At 45.0% G+C, this 24,050-nt stretch overlaps 1 long non-coding RNA gene across 3 annotated transcripts in view; it reads left to right on the plus strand.

The window, feature by feature from the left end:
- The window catches only part of LOC142291112 (uncharacterized), a 227,418-nt gene that overhangs the window by 170,086 nt on the left and 33,282 nt on the right, over positions 1-24,050 (plus strand). For all 3 annotated transcript variants that reach the window (XR_012750434.1, XR_012750435.1, XR_012750433.1), the window contains one exon: positions 20,874-21,101. This is a non-coding gene — a long non-coding RNA (uncharacterized LOC142291112). The remainder of the gene's footprint in view (positions 1-20,873; positions 21,102-24,050) is intronic.

Consider the following 24,050-nt stretch of genomic DNA (forward strand, 5'->3'; position numbering starts at 1 on the left):
GGGCAAAACCTCAGGAGTTTGACAACTTCTTCCATGAATCGTCACATGAAAAAATATCATATGTCCCAGTGGGAAGCTCACCGTGCTGCAATGCGGTCTAGCGGAGCGAACCATCCACCGCCTGCCCCTTCAAGTGCATATGCTTGTTCTTCATCTTCTAGGACTGTGGGGACAGCTGTCACACTTGGTTTTCCACGCACAACTTCCACCACTGTAACTGCAACAGGCAGTTTGCTTGGTAGGTCGTCATTGGGTTTGGAAGGGGAAACAAGTGCGTGTGTACAGCTCTCTCAGACATCGATAGCATCAACGTTGGATGAAGGCAACATCATGTCTACGCCTGCACTTTCCTCACAAACCTGCATTTTTTCACGGATACCCTACTCACCACCGTCTACACACAGCAGTCAGATCTCTGTCCCTCAGATGTGGACAAATAATAGGCCATTTCCTGCGACCCATGACAAAGCTAAGAGGTTGACTTTATCCCTCTGTAAGCTCTTGACTACCGAAATGCTGCCTTTCCGCCTGGTGGACACACAGGATTTTAGAGACCTTATGTCTGTTGCTGTGCCCCAGTACCAGATGCCCAGTCGCCACTACTTCTCTAAGAAAGGTGTGCCTGCGCTACACCAGCATGTCGCACACAACATCACCGCTTCCTTGAGAAACTCTGTGTGAACGGGTGCATTTCACCACCGATACTTAGACCAGTAAGCATGGACAGGGACGTTACATGTCGCTGACTGGGCACTGGGTAACTATGGTGATAGATGGTGAAGGGTCTGCTGCACAAGTCTTGCCGTCCCCACGACTTGTGTGTCAATCCTCTGTCTGTCCAAGTTCCGCCACTGCTTCTGCCTCCTCCACCTCGTCTGGGTCCTCCACCTCCGCCCCAAGTCTGCCTGGTCAGGCCACCAGCGTTGTAACTGCGCAGAAGGAATCACGCACCCCTCATTACTATGCTGGCAACAGAGCACAACGGCATCAGGCGGTCTTTAGCTTGAAATCTCTTGGAAATAAGAGTCACACAGCGGCTGAGTTGTGGGCAGCTCTGGAGACTGACTTTAATAAATGGTTGTCTCCACTCAACCTGCAGCCTGGTAAGGCCGTGTGCGACAATGCTGCAACCCTGGGTGTGGCCCTTCGCCTGGGCAAGGTGACACATGTGCCTTGTATAGAAGAAACAAGAAGCTTGATCATAAAGGCACTCACTCCACAAGGTATATAAAGGGTTAAAAAACAATTTTATTTGTGTACAAAATATTAAAACCAACAATAACAAACATGATAAAGTGCACAAAGTGTGATAAAGCACCAAAGACAACAAGCAATACCCAGTTGGTCTTCCTATAAAATTATTTATAATGAATTTTCCATAAGGTTCACAGGGATTGGATCTATATAAAAATTTGAATATCAAGCCGTTTACTTCATATCAAAAAGCACTGGAATTCAAACAATACAGTACAGACTTAATAACCTAATCATCAGAGGATAATATAGTACATTGATACTAGTACCTATAAGTCCTTGACTGGACCCCAGTTTGAGGCAGCAAAAAAAAAAAAAAAATCCTGACCCAGTAGTCAAAAGATCCAGATCCACTGATCTAAATATACACAATCCCTGTAGTGATAAATACTTAGCTTATAATAAGGAAGACCTGGCCCAACGCGTGTCGCTTAGAGCAGCTTCATCAGGGACAAGGAGTGTTGATGACACTCCTTGCCCCTGATGAAGCTGCTCTAAGCGACACACGTTGGGCCAGGTCTTCCTTATTATAAGCTAAGTATTTATAATCACAGGGATTGTGTATATTTAGATCAGTGGATCTGGATCTTTTGACTACTGGGTCAGGATTTTTTTTTTTCTTTTTTTGCTGCCTCAAACTGGGGTCCAGTCAAGGACTTATAGGTACTAGTATCAGTGTACTATATTATCCTCTGATGATTAGGTTATTAAGTCTGTACTGTATTGTTTGAATTCCAGTGCTTTTTGATATGAAGTACACGGCTTGATATTCAAATTTTTATATAGATCCAATCCCTGTGAACCTTATGGAAAATTCATTATAAATAATTTTATAGGAAGACCAACTGGGTATTGCTTGTTGTCTTTGGTGCTTTATCACACTTTGTGCACTTTATCATGTTTGTTATTGTTGCTTTTAATATTTTGTACACAAATAAAATTGTTTTTTAACCCTTTATATACCTTGTGGAGTGAGTGCCTTTATGGTCAAGCTTCTTGTTTCTCCTGTCCAAAATGTGTTTTGCTTGATGTGTGCACCCCCATTTCATGGTCATTATCTGAATTCCTTGGCTGTGCATTCTAAAGCTGTTGTTTTGTACATGTGCCTTGTATGGCTCACGTGTTGAACCTTGTTGTCCAGCAATTTTTAACACACTATCCCGGCCTAGATGGCCTTCTGAACAGGGCACGAAAACTGTCTGCTCACTTCCACCGTTCAACCACCGCTGCTGAGCGACTTGCATCGCTCCAGAAGTCTTTCGGCCTGCTGGTTTATCGCCTGAAATGCCATGTGCCGACACGCTGGAATTCGACTCTCCACGTGTTACAGCGACTGTGGCAGCACTGTCGAGCCCTGGTGCAATACGTCATGACGTATAGCCTGGGCCAACGAGATGCAGGGGTGGGGCAGATCACCCTGATGGAGTGGTCTCAGATCAAGGACCTATGCACCTTTCTGCACAGTTTCGACATGGCGATGAATATGTTTAGCGCTGACAATGCCATTATCGGCATGACAATTCCAGTCATTTACAAGCTGGAGCACATGCTAAACACTATTTGGGGTCAGGGGGTGGGACAACAGGAAGGGGAGGAACTACAGGAGGATTCATATGCGCAAGACACAACAACATCACCAAGGTCCAGACGTTCATCATCACCAACGCGGCAGACATGGGACCATGGGGGACAGGGATCAACAAGGGCGCATAGTAGCAGGCGAAATGTTGAGGAAGGTGCAGGAGAACATGAAGAAATGGAGGAAGAACTGTCCATGGACATGGAAGACTCAGCGGATGAGGGAGACCTTGGTCAAATTTCTGTTGAAAGAGGTTGGGGGGAGATGTCAGAGGAAGAAAGAACGGTTAGCACCTCTATGCCACAAACACAGCGTGGACTTGGTCCGCATGGCTTCACAAAACACATGAGCGCCTTCTTGCTGCACTACCTCCAACATGACCCTCGTATTGTCAAAATTAGAAGTGATGATGAGTACTGGCTTGCCACACTATTAGATCCCCGGTACAAGTCCAAATTTTGACATAATTCCAGCCATAGAAAGGGATGCACGTATGCAGAAGTATCAGCAGAAGCTGTTACTCGATCTTAGCTCGGCTTTTCCACCAAACAACCGTGGTGCAGGGAGTGAATCTCCCAGTTGTAACTTGACAAACATGGGACGGTCTCGTCATCTTCAACAGTCTACCCGTACCAGTAGCACCGTATCTGGTGCTGGTAACAGCAATTTTATTGTATCTTTTCATAATTTTTTTAGACCATCCTTTGCAAGGCCACCAGAGACAACAAGTCTGACACATAGTCAACGGCTGGAGAGGATGATACAGGAGTATCTCCAAATGAACATCGATGCCATGACTTTGCAACTGGAGCCTTGCTCATTTTGGGCTTCAAATCTTGAAAAATGGCCAGAGCTCTCCACTTACGCCTTGGAGATTTTGTCGTGTCCAGCTGCCAGCGTTGTCTCTGAACATGTCTTCAGTGCTGCTGGGTGTGTGCTGACAGATAAGCGCACGCGTCTGTCCAGTGACAATGTGGACAGACTAACGTTCATCAAAATGAACAAGTCATGGATCCACAAGGAATTTACTACCCCTGTGTCATCCTGGGGAGAGTAAATGCTTGTGGATTTTGAATGTGCTTGATGCAGATCTACCTGGGAAGTGTACAACTGGGGCACAAGTGCTGCCACTGAAGGGGTGGGTGTGTGTGGGGCCCAGTTTTTGGAAAAAAGGGAGACTCCGCTTGGAGTAACCCTTGCTTACATTGTTTTTAAAAATGATCCAAGATGAACAGAGCTGGGATCATGAGAGACTTAGCTACCTACCCCGGTGTCATCCTGGGGATGGTTAAGGATGGCGTATTTTTGAATGTGCTTGATGCAAATCTACCTGTGAAGTGTACAACTGGGGCACAAGTGCTGCCACTGAAGGGGTGGGTGTGTGTGTGGCCCAATTTTTGGAAAAAAGGGAGACTCCGCTTGGAGTAACCTTGCGGTGTTTTCCATGATTTTAGAAGGGCATGCCATGCCTATATCTGTGTCTCCTCCTCTTTTTCCTTGTCCAGCTCTTTTGTTTTCGCATGAGTATATGTCTTTGTCACTTTCGCATGTGTTTGTGTTGTGTTGTGAGTTCTTTGTCACCTTTTGGACACCTTTGAGGGTGTTTTCTAGGTGTTTTTATGTGTTTGTGATTGCCTCCCATTGTTTCCTATGCGGTTCGAGTGGTTCGCCGAACCGAACTCGAAAGAGACCTCCGTTCGGCGAACCGAACTCGAGCCGAACCGGTTCGCTCATCTCTTGTAGGGAGATAATTGCTTGATGGAAAGATTAGCAGCACAATTTGTTCAGGTGAGTTTGATCATCCATCCCTCCTTTGTCCTCATAGCCCAAAAGGTTTTCACAGAAGCGCCCTCTTGTTGTGTTTTTTTTTAAATTTGTGTAATGAGGGAGGGTGAGGCCTAAGGATATCAACACCCTTTATCATGAAGTGCAAAATTATTATTCAACTTGTTTTCTTCAGGCAAAATGGACCAAAAAAGAGATTTAACCAACTTCGAAAAGTCAACAGTTGTGTCAAGTCTTACAGAGGGATGCGGCACGCTTGAACTTAAGATATAGAGGAGTGATCACACAATAATCAAAGGTTTTGTAGTAAATGGCCTACAGGATTGCAAAAAAATGTGCTAAGAAAAATAGACAGACATTAACTGCCAAAGATTTGAGAAGAATCAAATGAAGCGACCAGGACCTGCACCAATCCTCTGGAATGCTCTACTCCAAGAAGCTAGGACGAATCACAACTTACTCAGCTTCAGACGCTCCCTAAAAACTTATCTTTTTAGGGTGGCCTACCACACTCCCTAGCCGAATTAAATTCACATAGTCCCTCCACGTCTTCTCAGAATATAACCCCACGCCAAACTTCATGGCACCCAAATGCTTCTCAAGGTTCTGGCTAACTAGTCCAGGCAGCCATTACCTATCCCCCATTAATGGCTGGACTGCTATGGTAAATAAGCAATTTTACCTTGCCCCCCCCCCCATCGCATTATATATTGTATGCTCTCACGAGCAGGGTTGTCTTTTTTCCATACTTCAATTATTGTGTTTTCTATAACTGTTATTTGTTTGTATATGAAGCTCCTGAATTGTAAAGCGCTGCTGAATATGTTGGCGCTATAGAAATAAAGATTTATTATTATTATTATTATTATTATTATTATTATTATTATTAGGACCCCACTATCCTCCAGTGCTCCATATTCAAGAACTGAACCTTCCTCAAATACCCAGAATTACAAGGTGTGCAGTGCTTAGAGACATGGCCAAGATTAGGAAAACAGAAGCAAGACCACTAGTGATGGGCGAACGCCCCAATGTTTGTGTTCGGCAGACTTGCCCGAACGTTTTGTAAAGTTCTTGTTTGGGTTCTGAAATAACACGAACTTGCATCCGAACACCGAACTTGAAGTTTACAGTTATGTAATGGGGTGCTGTAAAATAAAGAGTATCATTAATAATAAACATTGTCATTATACTTACTGGTCCCGCGACGCGTCCTGCAGACTCTGTCTCCCACCGCTTCTGCATCCAATTATCGCTGTGCCCTCCCGGTAACCATCACTGATGATAGGACCTTCCGTGATGTCATAGCCATGTGACCAGTCACGTGTGAATGCTGTATTACCTTGTTGTTTACAGACCGGTCACATGGCTATGACGTCATGCAAGGTCCTGTAGTGTCAGTGCATCTCGCCAATACTTGGTGCTCGCCCGAGCATCTCAGTACTCGGTATACTCGGCGAGTGCCATTTAGTGGCGAGATGCTCGTGCACATGCTCAGCTCCTCCTCCCTGCATGTTGGCGCTCTTTACAGAGTCAGCCCACATGCAGGGATTGGCTGCCACAAACTGTAATGCCACAGCCGGTGATGAATAGCGATGCCGGGAATCAGGTGATTGTAGATCACCATTGCTATAGTAACCCGCTTGTTAGGTTACTATGGCAATGGTGGCAGCGGTGACATCACCACTTACCAACCTGCAGTCCCTGCTCGATTACACAGCATGGGGAGCAGCAGCGTTCTTCCCCCCCGTGCTGTCAGATATAGCAGAGCTAAATCGGTTGAAGTAGATAGAAGACCAGGATCATGGAGGGGTGAGAGGAAGTAATAAATATGCAGTCCCTAGGTGTGTCTGTGTATTTATTTCTAATAAAGTATTTTTTCTCTGTGTGGTCTTTTTTTTAACCCTTTATTGCAGATTCTTAATGGCCGGGTCAAACTTGGCCTGACATTAAGAATCTCAGGCTTAATACCAGCTGGTAAAGCAAAGCTGCTATTAACCCCTTATTACCCAGAGTGCCAGCCGCCACCAGAGCTGCTGAAAGAGTTGGATACAGCACCAGAAGATGGTGCTTCTATGAAAACTCCATTTTCTGGGGTGGCTGCAGACTGCAATTCGCAGCGGGGGTGGGGGGGGGGCAGAAAGCTTGGGCAACCCTGCACTGCGGATTCCAATACCCAGCTGCTTAGTTGTACCTGGCTAGACACAAAAATTGGGCAAAGCCCACGTCTGTTTTTTTTAATTATTTCATGAAATTCATTGGTGGGGAAAAAAAGAGAATAATGAATTAAATAAGAATAACCTCCCACCAGCCTAACTGAGAAAAGAGAAAAGGTGTTGGGAAGTCAGACAAACACACAGGAAAAATCCCTTCACTGAAGGACTGGGACTCCCTAGCAATTAACAACTTAGAAACATGTCAGCAAGGAAAAGCCGTGAAGGAGAATATATATAGTATATATCTTACCCAGACTGTGATAGGAAAAATTTAAACGGGACAATGGAAAACACTTGTAGAGGATAAAGTCTAGAAAGGAAAAGTAGAGGTAACAGGAATGATTATTGTTAGGACAAAGAAGAAATGGACCATAGCTCAATAGCTCAGCAGACAGGGCAACTGACCATGAAGCAAGTGGTCACTGGTTCAAATCCCAAAGCCATGACAATAATCTAAAGTTTGGGTCTCCACAACTTTTAATCTTCTGGAATATCCCATCAATGTAGCAGGGTTCAACACAGCTGCTTATGTGATCATCAATAGTAAAGTCAATATTTTCATTCACTCATTAGGGTCCAATATGTAAAAGTAATTCATCATGTTAGTGGCTGCTACATCTATGATTATATGTCATAAATTTGTATCATTAAAAACCTCCTTTAAGATTTTCAACATTTTGTTAAATCTTGTGAAATGGTAATAAACACTTATTAGAGGCTTAGTAACTCTATTAAATGACTCAATTCTTATATCACTGTCATCTAGTGAATTACTGTGTCAAAATCACTCTCAGAATAAAAAATAAAAGTAACTAAAGTCTATACATAAAGATACACACAAAGAATAACTCTACCACCCGGAGACCGAGACTCTCCACGTTTATTCGCAATATAGTAAGAATAATTGCATGGTTTTAGTATTTATACCACACCCTATCTTTTCCAAGAAATGATAATCTACAGTATGCTGTGGGTGATCATGAATTACACGCAATCAAGGCTGAATATGAGTAGTTGTGCCAACTGCTGGGAGGTGTAAATGTTATACTGATCACATTATAATATAGAAGAGATGTAAATAAGCAACAGACACATTTTTTCCATATTTCACTTACTCATAGTTTTTCCAAGAATGGTAAAAAGATGACATTTCCAACAAGTTAACTTACATGCCATCCTGAAAAAATTTCAACTTCAATCTTTAGCTTGAAGAGATTTAATAAAAAGATTTGTGAATTCCTTGCCAGTCATCATTAAACTACAAGTGTAAAGCCAGCTTTACACCTTACAATTAGGTGTGCGATCTCGTATGCGATGTGACACGCCCAGGTCGCATATGCGATTGAATGAGATTGCACATAGGTCGTTCATTTGCTGTCACACGAGCGTTAGTAGTCTATGTTAAATTGATCAATTTTGTGTGCGATCCTTTAGATCATGTGTTCTGTGACGTATGCATTGGGCACCCTTTTTTTTTTTATTTATTGACTTGCCAAGCGTGTGTAATGTGTAGGGATGCGTTTTTACTATGTCATCTGCCATTCAGCTCTGCTACATGGCCACTAACAGCAGACACAGACAGCCATGTAGCAAAGCTGAATGGCAGATGACAGCAGACACAGACAGAGCCGCACTGTCAGAATGAACTCGAGTGAACCTCACCCGACTTCATGGTCATGCTGCGGCTCTGTCTGTGTCGCGTCCTGATTAGCGGTCACCTGTGAAGGACTCACCGGTGACCGCTAAACTCCTGAGTAAGTGAATTGAGCAGCCCTCTCTCATACTCACCAATCCCCGATCCCCGGCACTGCACGGCGTTCACACTGCTCCGGCGGCTTTTACTGTTTTGAAAAAGCCGGCCGCCCAGGGTATATGTTTGTGTTTTTTATTTCTAATAAAGGATTTTTTTGGGTGTGTGTGCTTATTTACTGTAATTTACAGATTAATCATGGAAGGTGTCTCATAGACGCCTGACATGATTAATCTAGGACTTATTGGCAGCTATGGGCTGCCAATAACTCCTTATTACCCCGATTTGCCAACGCACCAGGGCAAATCGGGAAGAGCCGGGTACAGTCCCAGAACTGTCGCATATAATGTATGCGGCAATTCTGGGCGGCTGTTGGCTGATATTGTTAGGCTGGGGGGCTCCCCATAATGTGGAGCTCCCCATCCTGAGAATACCAGCCTTCAGCCGTATGGCTTTATCTGGCTGGTTTTAAAATTGGGGGGGACCGCACGCCGTTTTTTTTAATTATTTAATTATTTATTTCACTACACAGAATAGACACGCCCACCGGCTGCTGTGATTGGGTGCAGTGTGACACCTGTCACTCAGCGTGGGGGCGTGTCTCACTGTAACCAATCATAGGCGCCGGTGGGCGGGTAAAGCAGGGAATACGAGATTGTTTAATGGGCGGCCGGCTTTTTCAAAACAGTAAAAGCCGCCGGAGCAGTGTGAATGCCGTGCAGAGCCGGGGATCGGGGATCGGTGAGTATATGAGAGAGGGGGATAGACTGACATGGACAGAGAGTGAGGGACAGAGATAGTGACCGACTGACAGAGATTACTGAATGACAGACATTGTGAGGCGCTTCAGAACGCAGCTTTTCAGCTGCGCTCTGAAGCGGACTTTTTTTAAGCTGCGGTGTAGAGCGCACACCTGCGCACATAGCCTCAGACATCAAAATCGTATGAGGGATGTCACACGTTACAATTCACTAGGTTCGTGCAACAAAACGTCCAATGTATGAGGAATAAACGACGTGTATGCGATCACCGTATTTGCGTTCAATCTTGATTGCACGTAGGTGTCACACGCAAATACGTCACGAACGATGCAGGATGTGCGTCACTTACAACTTGACCCCGACGATGGATTGAAAGATCTATTGAAGCGTGTAAAGCAGGCATAACAACCTTTTTCCAGTGAATGGTTCATTTTTACTAAGTCTTGTATTTCTTATACTAGTCGAAGTAAATGGAGTGATTTATGCCAAATTTATTAAAACGGTCTATGCCTTTTAATAAATTGGATGTCATTTACCTGTCTCTGACAATGAGGAATGTAATTTACATATGGACAAAAGTGTTAGGACACCTACAAATTATATAAACAAGGAGAACAACGGAGTTTTAAGGTATAAAAATTAAAATGCAATTTTATTATGACATGATTTTTAAAAGATTACATACAAGGTGCAAATTACACATGACACGACATTTAGTAGGTATATAAAGAGTTAGTTATAGGAGTATGGATGTACAGTGGGCAGGCAAGCATTAGTGACTGGGTATACACTTTTATCCTGACACAACCTATATCACAATAGTCCCTGGGTTAAAAAAATACCAGCAATAAAACATTTTGGAGTAGGTATGGGTCAAACACTTTTTACATCCTTGTGGTTGGCCCTACATTTTGATTGAAAATGTGCCGCAGGTTTCTTTGTTTAGCACCTACAAATTATACCTGCAGGAGTTTTGGTAACATCACACTATAAGTCCATAGGCATTAAAATGTAATTGGTCCCCCCTTAGAAAATAAAACATCTTCCACTTATCTGGGAAGGTTTTCTCCAAAATTTGTAAGTATGTCTGGGAATTTGTATCCATTCATCCAGAGGAGCATTTGTGGGGACACCTCAAACTCATCCATCAATGCCTCAAAGATGTCCTTAAACTATCTCCACAAAATTTGACACATAAAATTGTCCAAAATGTCTTGTATGCTGAAGTATTAAGATATCCCTTTACTGGAACTAGGGGACTCAGGCCATTCCTCAAAAAAAAATGACATTATAATCCTTAACTATGGGAGTTTAAGGCTCGGCCGCCCCAGACCTGCAAATCTACTGTGTAAAGTGTAATGTATGAACTTTATGTTATGTTGTAATGTGTTCATATGGCCAGTGGCGACAATGTGTATGCTACTTCCCTGGTACTCCTGGTCTAGAGGGAGTTAGTGAAGGGGAGGGGCTTAGTTTGAAAAATAATGGTTAAGAAGTCAGTGTGAGAAGAGTCCCTGAGGGAGAGGTACAGACTGCGTCTGTGAGAGGCGTGGTGGAGGAAAACCCCCAATAACTTTAATTTGGTGTGACCTTCTGGGTTGAATCCAGGTGCCAGACACATAGTGCGGCCCAGGTGGTGGCCATTCGCTAGCGGATACCAAATAAACCCTCTCAGTCAGCGACAGGTAACTGGGCTCTTGAGAGAAGAGTGGGACCTGACTGACCGGAAAGACGGTTGTTTCTGCCATGAATAGTGAAGCTGAAGGGGATCATGATGAGCTTAGGGACCCCAATGAGAGCCCGAGTACCAGGGAAGCAGTCGGCCAGTAAAATGTACAAAGTATCCATTGCTCATGGTAATCACTTTGGAGAACAAGAATGTGGCCGCCTAAGGTGAGGTAAGAAACTGTATTTGAAATTGACAAGTAAAGAAGTTTGGTTGAAAGAACCTGTGACAGTGTCAGTGCTTGTGACTTGTGACGCATGAAGAAAAAGTATGCATATTACTGTATTGCACTAAAGCGGCATTTATGGTGCAGACTCATCCATCAGGTGCCAGATGGAGAAATGTGATTCTTCACTCCACAGAACACGTTACCACAGCTCCAGAGTTCAGTGGCGGCAGCCTTACACCACTTCAGCTGATGATTCCATTGTGCTTAGTGATGTAAGCCTTGCACACAGCTGTTCAACCATAGAAACTCATGACATAAAGCTCCTGCCACATAGTCTCTGAAGTAAATGCCAGAGAAGAGTTCAAACTCTGCAGTTATTGAGACAGCAATGTTTTGGGGACTTTATTAGTGATGAGCGAGTACTAAAAAGCTCGGGTGCTCGAGGCTCGGGCCGAGCATCCCAAGATACTCGTGTACTCGGCCCGAGCACCGAGCCCAATGTTATCCTATGGGAGACCCGAGTATTTTTATGAAATGACCCCCGGCAGCATGTAGAAACCCTAAAAATGTCACAAAAGTCTCAGAAGAGTGCTCAAATGACATGGCAACAGCATGGGGAAGACCCCTTGAAGCATTTATCACTCAAAAGTCACAGCTGTGAACAATTTTGTCCGCGTTTTACGCCATTTTTACTGACTCATCAGAAAACCTTCCAAAATGACACCAAAATGAATTTTCATGGCGGAAATGTTAAGGGCACATACCCAATAGTGAGATAGAGCTGGTGTATGTTACTTTTGGAGATTACATGAAAGATTTTACGTGAAAACATTGTGTGGCACTTTGATGTCCCTGAGAAGAGACGTACATGAAGGCCTCTTGAGTCTAATGTGCCCATTTTGAGGAAGTGGGTCTATTGTAGTATAGCCCTTTGGCAGGGCAGCCAAAAATTGGGAGGCTCCACATTGTCCCTGGATAGAGACGTGCATGAGGGCCTGTAAACCTGAAGTGTCCATTGTCAGGAAGTGGGTCTATTGTAGTATAGCCCTTAGGCAGGGCAGCCGAAAATTGGGAGGCTCCACAGTGTCCCTGGATAGAGACGTGCATGAGGGCCTGTAAACCTGAAGTGTCCATTGTCAGGAAGTGGGTCTATTGTAGTATAGCCCTTAGGCAGGGCAGCCAAAAATTGGGAGGCTCCACATTGTCCCTGGATAGAGACGTGCATGAGGGCCTCAAAACATTGTTCCTATTGCAAAGGAGCGGGTCTCCTGTCGTTGTAATGTCCATTCTGAAAGAATGGGCGAAAAAATTTACCACTGGGGGTATACCTGAAACAAAGGCCAAACTATTGTAACGGTCATCATGGTGGTGCATGAGGAGAAGGAGGAGCAGTCCAGCGATTATCCAAAGTCCAGAAGTGTGTACCCATGGGTGAGTGGAGGTACATGGCAAATTCCTGTTACAAACTTTAAATTCCGCTCTCATTTGCTGGTGGTGTGGTGAAGTCTGGCCCAATCCAACCCTTGTTCATCTTGATCAGAGTCAGCCTGTCAGCATTTTCAGTTGACAGACGGGTGCGTTTATCTGTAATGATTCCACCTGCGGCACTAAAAACACGCTCTGACAAAACGCTAGCGGCAGGGCAGGCCAGGACTTTCAAGGCGTAGAGAGCCAATTCATGCCACGTGTCCACCTTGGATACCCAATAATTGTAAGGCACAGAGGAATGTCAGAGTACAGTTGTTCGATCTGCAAGGTACTCCTTGAGCATCTGGGCAAACTTAGGATTTCTTGTGGCACTACCCCGCACCTCAGGGGCTGTGGTACGTGAGGGGCTGAGAAAACTGTCCCACATCTTAAAGACTGTTCCCCTACCTCTGGCGGATTGGACTTGTTCCCCTCTCGGCTGTACGCCTTGGTTGTCCACTGATTCCTGACCTATGCCGCTAGCGTTTTGTGAAGGGAATGCTTTGCCTACTTCCGTGACTATGGCCTTCCGGAACTGCTGCATTTTGGCTGACCTCTCCGCCTCAGGAATAAGAGACATAAAGTTCTCCTTGTAGCATGGGTCTAACAGTGTTACCAACCAGTAATGATTGTCGGCCAAGATGTTCTTAACGCGAGGGTCACGAGACAGGCAGCTTACCATAAAGTCAGCCATGTGCGCCAGACTCTTAACAGCCAGTACTTCAGTATCCTGACCAACACGATGACTGAACATGCTGTCCTCCTCCTCCTCCTCATCTACCCTGTCCTCTGGCCAGCCACGCTGAACCGAGGATATGACTGGTGTGCATGTCATATCCTCAATTTGGCCGGAGAGTTGCTCCATGTCTTCATCCTCCTCCTTGTCATAGTCCTCCACTGCACGTTGTGATGAGACGAGGCTGGGCTGTGTGTTATCACCCACACCCACTACTGTTTCTTGCTCCAACTCATCGCGCTCCGCCTGCAATGCATCATGTTTGTTTTTGAGCAGAGACCGTTTTAGAAGGCAGAGAAGCGGTATGGTGACGCTAATAATGGCGTCATCACCACTCACCATCTTGGTGGAGTCCTCAAAGTTTTGGAGGATGGTACATAGGTCGGACATCCATCTCCACTCCTCAGGTGTTATGTGTGGAGTTTGACCCATTTCCCGACGGCTTAGGTGATGCAGGTACTCAACAACTACCCTCTTCTGCTCACATATCCTGACCAACATGTGCAGAGTTGAATTCCAACGCATGGGGACATCACACACCAGTCTGTGAGCCGGAAGATGCAAACAGCGCTGAAAGCCGGCAAGGCCGGCTGAAGCAGTAGGTGACTTTCGAAAATGTGCAGACAGGCGGCGAACTTTTACCAGCAGATCAGACAGCTCTGGGTATGACTTTAGAAACCGCTGAACCACTAGGTTGAGCACATGGGCCACGCATGGAACATGTGTCAGCTGGCCTCACCTCAAAGCCGCCACCAGGTTCCGGCCATTGTCACACACGACCTTTCCTGACTTTAGGTTCAGAGGTGTGAGCCAGTGATCTGCCTGCTGTTTCAGAGCTGTCCACACCTCTTCTGCATTGTGGGGTTTGTCACCTATGCAGATTAGCTTCAGCACAGCCTGTTGCCGCTTCGCCGAGGCAGTGCTGCAGTGCTTCCAGCTTGGGACTGGTGTGGAGGGTAAAGTGGATGAGGATGTGCAGGAGGAGGAGGAGGCTGAAGAGCATGACATTCCGGAGCTGTAGAGTGTGGGTGAAACCCTGACTGAGGTAGGGCCTGCAAACCTTGGTGTGGGAAAGACGTGTTCCGTCCCTCGCTCAGACTGGGTCCCAGCTTCCACAATATTAACCCAGTGTGCCGTCAACGAGATGTAGTGGCCTTGCCCACAAGCACTTGTCCACGTGTCTGTGGTTAGGTGGACTTTGGGTGAAACAGCATTGTTCAGGGCACGTATGATGTTTTGTGACACGTGGTTATGCAATGCGGGGCCGGCACACCGGGAGAAATAGTGGCGGCTGGGGACCGAGTAACGTGGGACAGCTGCCGCCATCAGGTCGCGGAATGCTTCTGTCTCCACCAGCCTAAAAGGCAACATTTCCAGCGCAAGCAGTCGCGAAATGTTAGCATTTAGAACTGTGGCATGTGGGGCGTTGGCAGTGTATTTGCGCCTGCGTTCAAAGGTTTCCTGAATGGATAACTGAACGCTGCGCTGGGACAAGGACGTGCTTGATGATGGTGTTATTTCTGCGTAGGCAACTGCAGGTGCAGGACCGGAGGAGGCTTGTTTGCAGGCAGCATGGACAGGGGATTGGCTCGAATGCACAACAAGCGAGGACGTAGCAGTGACATCAGCAAGCACTGCTCCTCGACTCTGTTGTACTTCCCACAAAGTCGGGTGCTTGGCTGACATGTGCCTGATCATGCTGGTGTGGTCAGGCTGCTAGTTTTGGTACCCCTGCTGATGCTGGCACGGCAGGTGTTGCAAATGGCCTTTTTAGAATCATCTGGAGCCAACTTAAAAAACTGCCAGACTCGGGAAGACCTAACATTTGTACAGGCACCTTGTGTCGTGTTGTTGTTCCGGGGAACGGTTGCCTGACTTCTGCCTGGAGCCACCACCCTGCTTCTTACTGCCTGTTGGGATGCTACGCCTCCCTCCCCCTGTGCACTGCTGTCCTCGCTCTGCATATCCTCCTGCCAGGTTGGGTCAGTTACTGGATCATCCACCACGTCGTCTTCCTCTTCCGCACCCTGCTCCTCCTCCTGACTTCCTGACAATTGTGTCTCATCATCGTCCACCCCTTGTTGAGACACGTTGCCAACTTCGTGAGAACGTGGCTGCTCAAATATTTGGGCATCTGTACATACGATCTCCTCATGACCCACTTCAACATGAGCTGGCGAGAGGCCAGAATGTGCGAATGGAAACGTGAACAGCTCATCCGAGTGTCCAAGTGTGGGATCAGTAATGTCCGAGGACGTGTACTCAGCCTTGTGGTAGGAAGGAGGATCAGGTTCTGAAATGTGCGGTGCAGTATCACGGCTACTGACACTTGACCGTGTGGAAGACAGAGTGTTTGTGGGGGTGCCAATCTGACTGGAAGCATTATCCGCTATCCAACTAACAACCTGTTGACACTGGTCTTGGTTCAAGAGCGGTGTACTGCTGCGGTCCCCAAGAATTTGGCACAGGACGTGCGAGCGACTAGATGTGGCCCTTTGTTGTGGCGAAATTAGAGCTTGCCCACGACCTCGGCCTCTGCCTGCACCACCATCACGTCCACTTCCTTGTTGGTTGCCAACGCCCTTGCGCATTTTGCAATGCTGTGCTGACGTGTATTCACTAGACTTGTGCGTTATATCCAAGTTTGTGCAAAACGCACACAAGTGCACCTGTACGCTGCCACCGACAGGCACACACGTGCGGTTTTTAAATGCAAGCACGGACGCACTAAGAACCTAACAGGTTTTTAGGAGCGACAATTACTGAGAAGTCTGACACTATCAGACACTGCTGACTGACGTGTATTATTCACTAGACTTGTGCGTTATATAATAGTTTGTGCAAAACGTGCACCTGTACGCTGCCACCGACAGTCACACACGTGCGGTTTTTAAATGCAAGCACGGACGCACTAAGAACCTAACAGGTTTTTAGGAGCGACAATTACTGAGAAGTCTGACACTATCAGACACTGCTGACTGATGTGTATTATACACTAGACTTGTGCGTTATATAATAGTTTGTGCAAAACGTGCACCTGTACGCTGCCACCGACAGGCACACACGTGCGGTTTTTAAATGCAAGCACGGACGCACTAAGAACCTAACAGGTTTTTAGGAGCGACAATTACTGAGAAGTCTGACACTATCAGACACTGCTGACTGACGTGTATTATTCACTAGACTTGTGCGTTATATAATAGTTTGTGCAAAACGTGCACCTGTACGCTGCCATCGACAGGCACACACGTGCGGTTTTTAAATGCAAGCACGGACGCACTAAGAACCTAACAGGTTTTTAGGAGCGACAATTACTGAGAAGTCTGACACTATCAGACACTGCTGACTGACGTGTATTATACACTAGACTTGTGCGTTATATAATAGTTTGTGCAAAACGTGCACCTGTACGCTGCCACCGACAGGCACACACGTGCGGTTTTTAAATGCAAGCACGGACGCACTAAGAACCTAACAGGTTTTTAGGAGCGACAATTACTGAGAAGTCTGACACTATCAGACACTGCTGACTGACGTGTATTATACACTAGACTTGTGCGTTATATAATAGTTTGTGCAAAACGTGCACCTGTACGCTGCCATCGACAGGCACACACGTGCGGTTTTTAAATGCAAGCACGGACGCACTAAGAACCTAACAGGTTTTTAGGAGCGACAATTACTGAGAAGTCTGACACTATCAGACACTGCTGACTGACGTGTATTATACACTAGACTTGTGCGTTATATAATAGTTTGTGCAAAACGTGCACCTGTACGCTGCCACCGACAGGCACACACGTGCGGTTTTTAAATGCAAGCACGGACGCACTAAGAACCTAACAGGTTTTTAGGAGCGACAATTACTGAGAAGTCTGACACTATCAGACACTGCTGACTGACGTGTATTATTCACTAGACTTGTGCGTTATATAATAGTTTGTGCAAAACGAGCACCTGTACGCTGCCACCGACAGGCACACACGTGCGGTTTTTAAATGCAAGCACGGACGCACTAAGAACCTAACAGGTTTTTAGGAGCGACAATTACTGAGAAGTCTGACACTATCAGACACTGCTGACTGACGTGTATTATACACTAGACTTGTGCGTTATATAATAGTTTGTGCAAAACGTGCACCTGTACGCTGCCACCGACAGGCACACACGTGCGGTTTTTAAATGCAAGCACGGACGCACTAAGAACCTAACAGGTTTTTAGGAGCGACAATTACTGAGAAGTCTGACACTATCAGACACTGCTGACTGACGTGTATTATTCACTAGACTTGTGCGTTATATAATAGTTTGTGCAAAACGAGCACCTGTACGCTGCCACCGACAGGCACACACGTGCGGTTTTTAAATGCAAGCACGGACGCACTAAGAACCTAACAGGTTTTTAGGAGCGACAATTACTGAGAAGTCTGACACTATCAGACACTGCTGACTGACGTGTATTATACACTAGACTTGTGCGTTATATAATAGTTTGTGCAAAACGTGCACCTGTACGCTGCCACCGACAGGCACACATGTGCGGTTTTTAAATGCAAGCACGGACGCACTAAGAACCTAACAGGTTTTTAGGAGCGACAATTGCTGAGAAGTCTGACACTATCAGGACTGTTTTAGACTGTGTACACCAGCCCCAGATATGATGAAGGCTGGTATACGGTCACCACTAGGAATGGCTATATACCCTGCCTGCCTGCCTGCCTGTATACTGCTACAATAGTCCTGACAAGGACTCTTCTGGTCACTAGCCTGTATTCCGACCTGGCTATACCCTGCCTGTATACAGCAACAATAGTCTTGAGAAGGACTCTGCTACTGTACTCCGACATGGCTATACCCTGCCTGCCTGTATACAACTATAATAGTCCTGAGAAGGACTTCTGGTCACACTGTTTGCAGCCCTGCTGCGGAAATAACTATAAAGGGCCGCAAACCTTTCCCTGAAGCAGCAACACTCTCCCTGCACTGACTGTCTGGATGGCTGTGTGCAGAGCACAGCGCGCCCGCCGGTATAAAGGCTCGGTCACGCTGTGCAGGCCGGCCAATCACTGCAATTCCACAACTAACAGGGCTGTGGCATTGCAGTGGTCTGCCAGCCAATCCCTGCATGAGGGCTGGCTCTCAAAAGAGCGCCAACATGCAGGGATGAAGACCACGAGTACAGCACGAGTATCGCGAGATTACTCGATCCCCGCCGAGTAGCCCGAGTACAGTGATACTCGTGCGAGTACCGAGTAGTAACAAGCATACTCGCTCATCACTAGACTTTATGCCTTATGTTCATCATTACTTGGTGACCCCACACTGTAACTTTAAATGGTCTCCAATTTGTGGCTTGCTTTGGTTCCTATACACTTACACTTAGGAGAGAACAAATTTTATGAACTGACTTTTTACAATGATGACATCTTAATAGTAGAGATGAGTGGACCTTTGGAACTTCAGTTTGGTGGGTTCTACCAGACTTTAGATTAAGTTCGGTTTGGGACTCGGACTCGACCTGAATCCCAATGGAAGTCACTAATTGGGCAGTCTCCACCCACATGCAGCCAGCCATAAACAGATCACTTCTATGAGCAGGTGAGTGGTTTTTTTTCCCATTTTTTTTGTTTTAATTGGTACACACTACTTCCGATCACGCTGTTGTTACCCCCAGTTTGAGCCATTCAAACACTGCAAGCGGTTCACACAGGACTAAGCACAGCGATGCTCACACGAGTCATTTTCTTACATATACCACCCAAACTCCAAACCCGAACTCTGTTAGTTTTTGTAAAGTCTGTGTTTGTTACGAACGGGAAACCTCTGGTTCACTCATCTCTACTTAATACATTATACCATGCTCAAATTCAGGGAGTTCTTTAGATTGTCCTACAGTTTCACAAATGTTAGAAAAGGCAAATGAATTATGAGGGGCTGGTTTTCATACGTATATCTGGGAAAATGAAACGGAATGAAAAAATGTAATTCATTGATTAGGATGTGTTTCCCAATAGTGTTGTCCAAATAGTATATGACATTATGCTGGTTGCATAGCACACCTGTTTTAATGCATAGAGCATTAGTGGTTGCACTGCACAAAGTGTAGTCATGTGATATTTCAATTTGCTAGTTAGTCTGGTGTTTGCTACATCTTTGTGCTGGTTATGAGCAGGTAAAGATTTTTTCACAATCAGCTATTATTCCTCCACATCTTGCAAGGATTTTCAGAATAAGTAAGCCATCTTTAACATTCATGTTTTATATCTTATCCACATGCATCATACCGTTACAAATAATTGTTATCAAACTTTGATATCCTTTTGCTTAAAAGAACAGCATCTGCTAATGCCGTTTAGCTCATGGAGTAAATTTTAAGTCTTAGATTTAAAAAGAATCAAGCATGTTTTTGATATGCAAGCTGAAGACAGCATACTGCAAGGGTTGACAGAGAAATCAGTGATGCCTATATTGTCAAGGTCAGATTTATTGTTTATTTGCTATGTTTGCTTAAGAAGCAGAACTTATCATTGCTCAGACTACATTGTCACGTGCTCGGTAGTCTGGCATGGCCCCTCCTTTTATTGACACCTCACTGTCAATGTTCACTGTCTATAGAGAGCCTGATGTCGGTGGGAACAGCTCTCTCAGCTCTGCTACATGGCTAAATCTAAACATTTTAATTGTGTCATAATAGCTGCACACAGTAATCTAAGTGATACATCATTGTATTTAGGATCTCTTTGCCTACATCATGATATTTTATCTTTGTTGGCAAATTCTACCACCAGTTCAGGGGTACCGCAATGGGGAGCTTAGTGGCCCCAACTTATGCAGATTTATTCCTGGGCTAGTGGGAGGATACAGTAGTGTTTAAGAGTGAAGATGAGCCAGCATGGTGAAATCCCCATATTTTATTTTGGGGCAGATATATAGATGACGTTGTTCTAATGTGGGTCGGTGATTAAATGTCCTTCAATCCTTTTATAATAGACTTGAATACTAACAATCTGAGACTGAGGGTCACATCAGAACTTCAAAAACATGCAAAAAAATGCATCAGAACCGCATGCGTTTTGTCTGCACCCAAATACTCAATGTGCACACATTGACTAATCTGGTAATCCAGCATTGAGTTCAATGACTTCCCCTGAGGTCACATTTGGGGTTTCCACAGTACTCCCAGGTATGACCTGAGGTGAACTGACCTTAGATGAACTCATTGAACTCGGTGACCTCACCTCAGGTTAAGTCATTGAACTTAATGCTGCATTACCGGGTTAGGCAATGTGTGCAGATTGAGTACTTGGGTGCAGATATTTCTGCTAACATAGAAAATCTTAAAATTATATGCTTTGTTAAATCACATTAAAATTCTGCTTCACTCTAACACATAACATGAACAAGAAAGATATTTTTCTTTTTCCCTCTAGTGTACAAGTAGCATGAGGAGGAAAGGAATGATAGCACTCAATAATGTATCCTCCCTCCTGTGCACTACCTGACAGCGGAGGTCGGCACTCTAAATTCACAATATGATGCCTCCACTCCTCGTCATCTGTCCCTAAACTGCCCTGACTCACCCTAAAGAATAAAGTGAGAAGAAAGTGCTCGTGCCTACAAAAAGTGCACCCAGTGCTACACAGAACAAAAAAAACAAGGTAATTTAGATTAAGTTACTTATCATTCAGATGTCTGATACAGGAATCTATGCCTCAATGTGTTTTCCCTTTGGTTCATCGTGAGGCTAATACCTATATATGTTACTTAGATGTCATGATGTCAGGATAATGTTAAGAGACCTTAATACCTCTTTGGGCGCATTATTTAAAAGGGACTTGGCTCTGATAATAGTCCCTTAGCATTATCCAGACATCATGACATCAAATGACATCAAAACACATGTGGTTTTGATGTGTGTTGTTTGCAAGGGGATGAAGATTTGGTGCACAAACCAAATAGTCAGAGTACACATATTGCCTAATCTGGTAATCCGGCATTGGATTCAATTACTTCCCATGAGGTGAGGTGTCTCAGTTCAATGAGTTCACCTCATATTATTTCACCTTAGGTCACAGCTGGGGTACCATGGGAACCCCAGCTATGACCTCAAGTTAACTCACTGAGGTGACTGTTTTCACAGCTGCGGGTACATCATTGTGTCTCTGACAATTCCTGAACAGCTCCTTTACTGTGGCAGGGGCATTATCCTGCTGAAAAAGGAACTGATATTAGGGAATATTTTAAGTGTTGAATAGGGGTCATAATGGACACTCTGACCAATTAGCCACACAATAGGATGGGATCAGACAGCCCAGCCTTTACTCCCTACACATATAACTGTGCCTTAGGTGTTTATATCTTTATCTCTGTCTCAGTAGTTGTTCTACTCTGGACTTTTGGTAGGTATTAACCTTTGCACAACCTCCTTTTGAAAGTTACCATGGTAATCAATCTTAACTTTACCTATCAGTGGTTTTATCTAATTGAATTATGTTTCTTATTAGAAATCAGGCTAGCAATAGATTTGCAATAATTCAGTTTCTTCCACCAGTAGCAGGCTCTTGTCTCAATCATCTATGATTACAGTTTACAGTGACAATGTGATCACATATGACTCATGGAAACATTTTCCTTGGTGGGAAATTTTATTTTTATCTATGTTCATTATTACTTTTCTCATACTGTTTAACCTTTACTTTTTATGGAGGTGCAAATAGACAAACATTGCTTTTTGCTATGATCTAAATAATGAAATCAACCTTCTGGCCAAATCCTTATAATGCCAAAGTATGATAACATGTCTGTGTTATGACATCATTTAACATTGTAAATGCTTTGATATAGCTGTGGCCATATATCTAAAAGTTGTTCTTTGGCATCTTTGCCCAATTTGTCCTTAACAGAAACTGCAATGTTTCTCTATATTTGTTTCTATTACTGGAGTACATAATATGATATAGTATAAAATATAACATATATGTTTATTAAAAAGATAGGAGTCTATAAAGGTTAAGTGAGAAATGTATGATCCCTGGACATCTCATCATTGGGTCCTTTATTGATCACAAGAACAGTGGCTCCTCTTTGAATGGAGCGATGGTTACGCCTGCACACTACCACCCTATGGAGCTCACGGAGATAGTCCAATAGAAAAGGTAGTATGTATGTTTGACCACAGCTCCCTTCAAACAGAGGGCACAAGATCCTTTTTCTAGAAACGTGTTGAGTCTCCTATGAACCAGCATCTCCCAATCATTGCTTATTCACAGCAATCACATGGCTATCAGCGCTTCCTAGTATTGCATACACAGCCTTTCTTTACCACTCTGCATACAGCGATCAAGAAGGCACAGACAATAATAAACCATCTCTGCCTTTTCTGTGGGGATAGGCATCTATGTGATCCATTATAGCTACGCTACTATGCAATGATGTTTTGGTGGTCACTGAAGAGTAGAAGCAGAGCCACAGAAAAAGAAGTAGCTATTACTAACACAAGGTCAGATTACCAATGCACTAGCAGAACGCAGCAGGACCCCATGGGGCGGCACAAGTGCAAATAATGATGAAACAACCACTCACAACCTACCAATTCATGGAGAACGTGGCTGCTGGTATTAGAGATGCACACAGATGAGGTCTGCATAGGGCACTAGTCACACAGCTACTTGCGATGCACAGAGTCTGGCTTATAATCTATTGATGACTTCCATACTATTAGATCAGGAGAGCTGTCCAGCACTGTATAAGTGCACCCCACATGACAGACACTCTAGATCACTCAACTTGCACTCAATTGCTGCCATCCTCCTTCCACTCAAAACTATTCTAAAAAAGATCTCTAACAAAATGATTCCCACACATTCCCTACTGATGGCTGCCACCTTAGGTAATAACTGTACCCCAGTGGACACCCCTGTAATTTAGCAAGTAGAAATCTGCAAATGACTCACCGAAGTTCAAGCTTACAGATCAATCTGCTACCTGCTACACAGCGCAATATATAGATAAATATCCAATCAGCCACAACTGCAGATGATGACAACGTAGAGTGAGAAAAAAACAAACACTAATGCGGGCGTCACACGAGACGATCCATCGTGCGATATGTCGTCGGGGTCACGGTTTTCGTGACACACATCCGGCATCGTTTGCGACGTCGTTTCGTGTAACACCTACGAGCGTCTCAGAACGATTGCAAATCGGTTACAAATCGTGTATGGTTTACACGTCGTTTATTTTTAAAAAATCGTTTATTCTTCTTTGCGCCAGTTGTTCATTCTACCCGGGGTAGCACACATCGCTCCGTGTGACACCCTGGGAACGATAAACTGCAGCTTACCTGCGGCCGTCGGCAATGCGGAAGGAAGGAGGTGGGCGGGATCTTTACGTCCTGCTCATCTCCGCCCCTACGCTTCTATTGGCCAGCGGCTGTGTGACGTCGCTGTGACGCCGAACGTCCCACCTCCTTCAGGAAGTGGATGTTTGCCGCCCACAGCGACGTCGCTCAGCAGGTAAGTACATGTGACGAGGGTTTAACGACTTTGTGCGCCACGGGCAACTAATTGCCCGTGACGCACAAACGACGGGGGCGGGTATTATCGTGC

The sequence above is a fragment of the Anomaloglossus baeobatrachus genome, chromosome 2 (assembly GCF_048569485.1).
Source record: "Anomaloglossus baeobatrachus isolate aAnoBae1 chromosome 2, aAnoBae1.hap1, whole genome shotgun sequence".
Lineage (NCBI taxonomy): Eukaryota > Metazoa > Chordata > Amphibia > Anura > Aromobatidae > Anomaloglossus > Anomaloglossus baeobatrachus.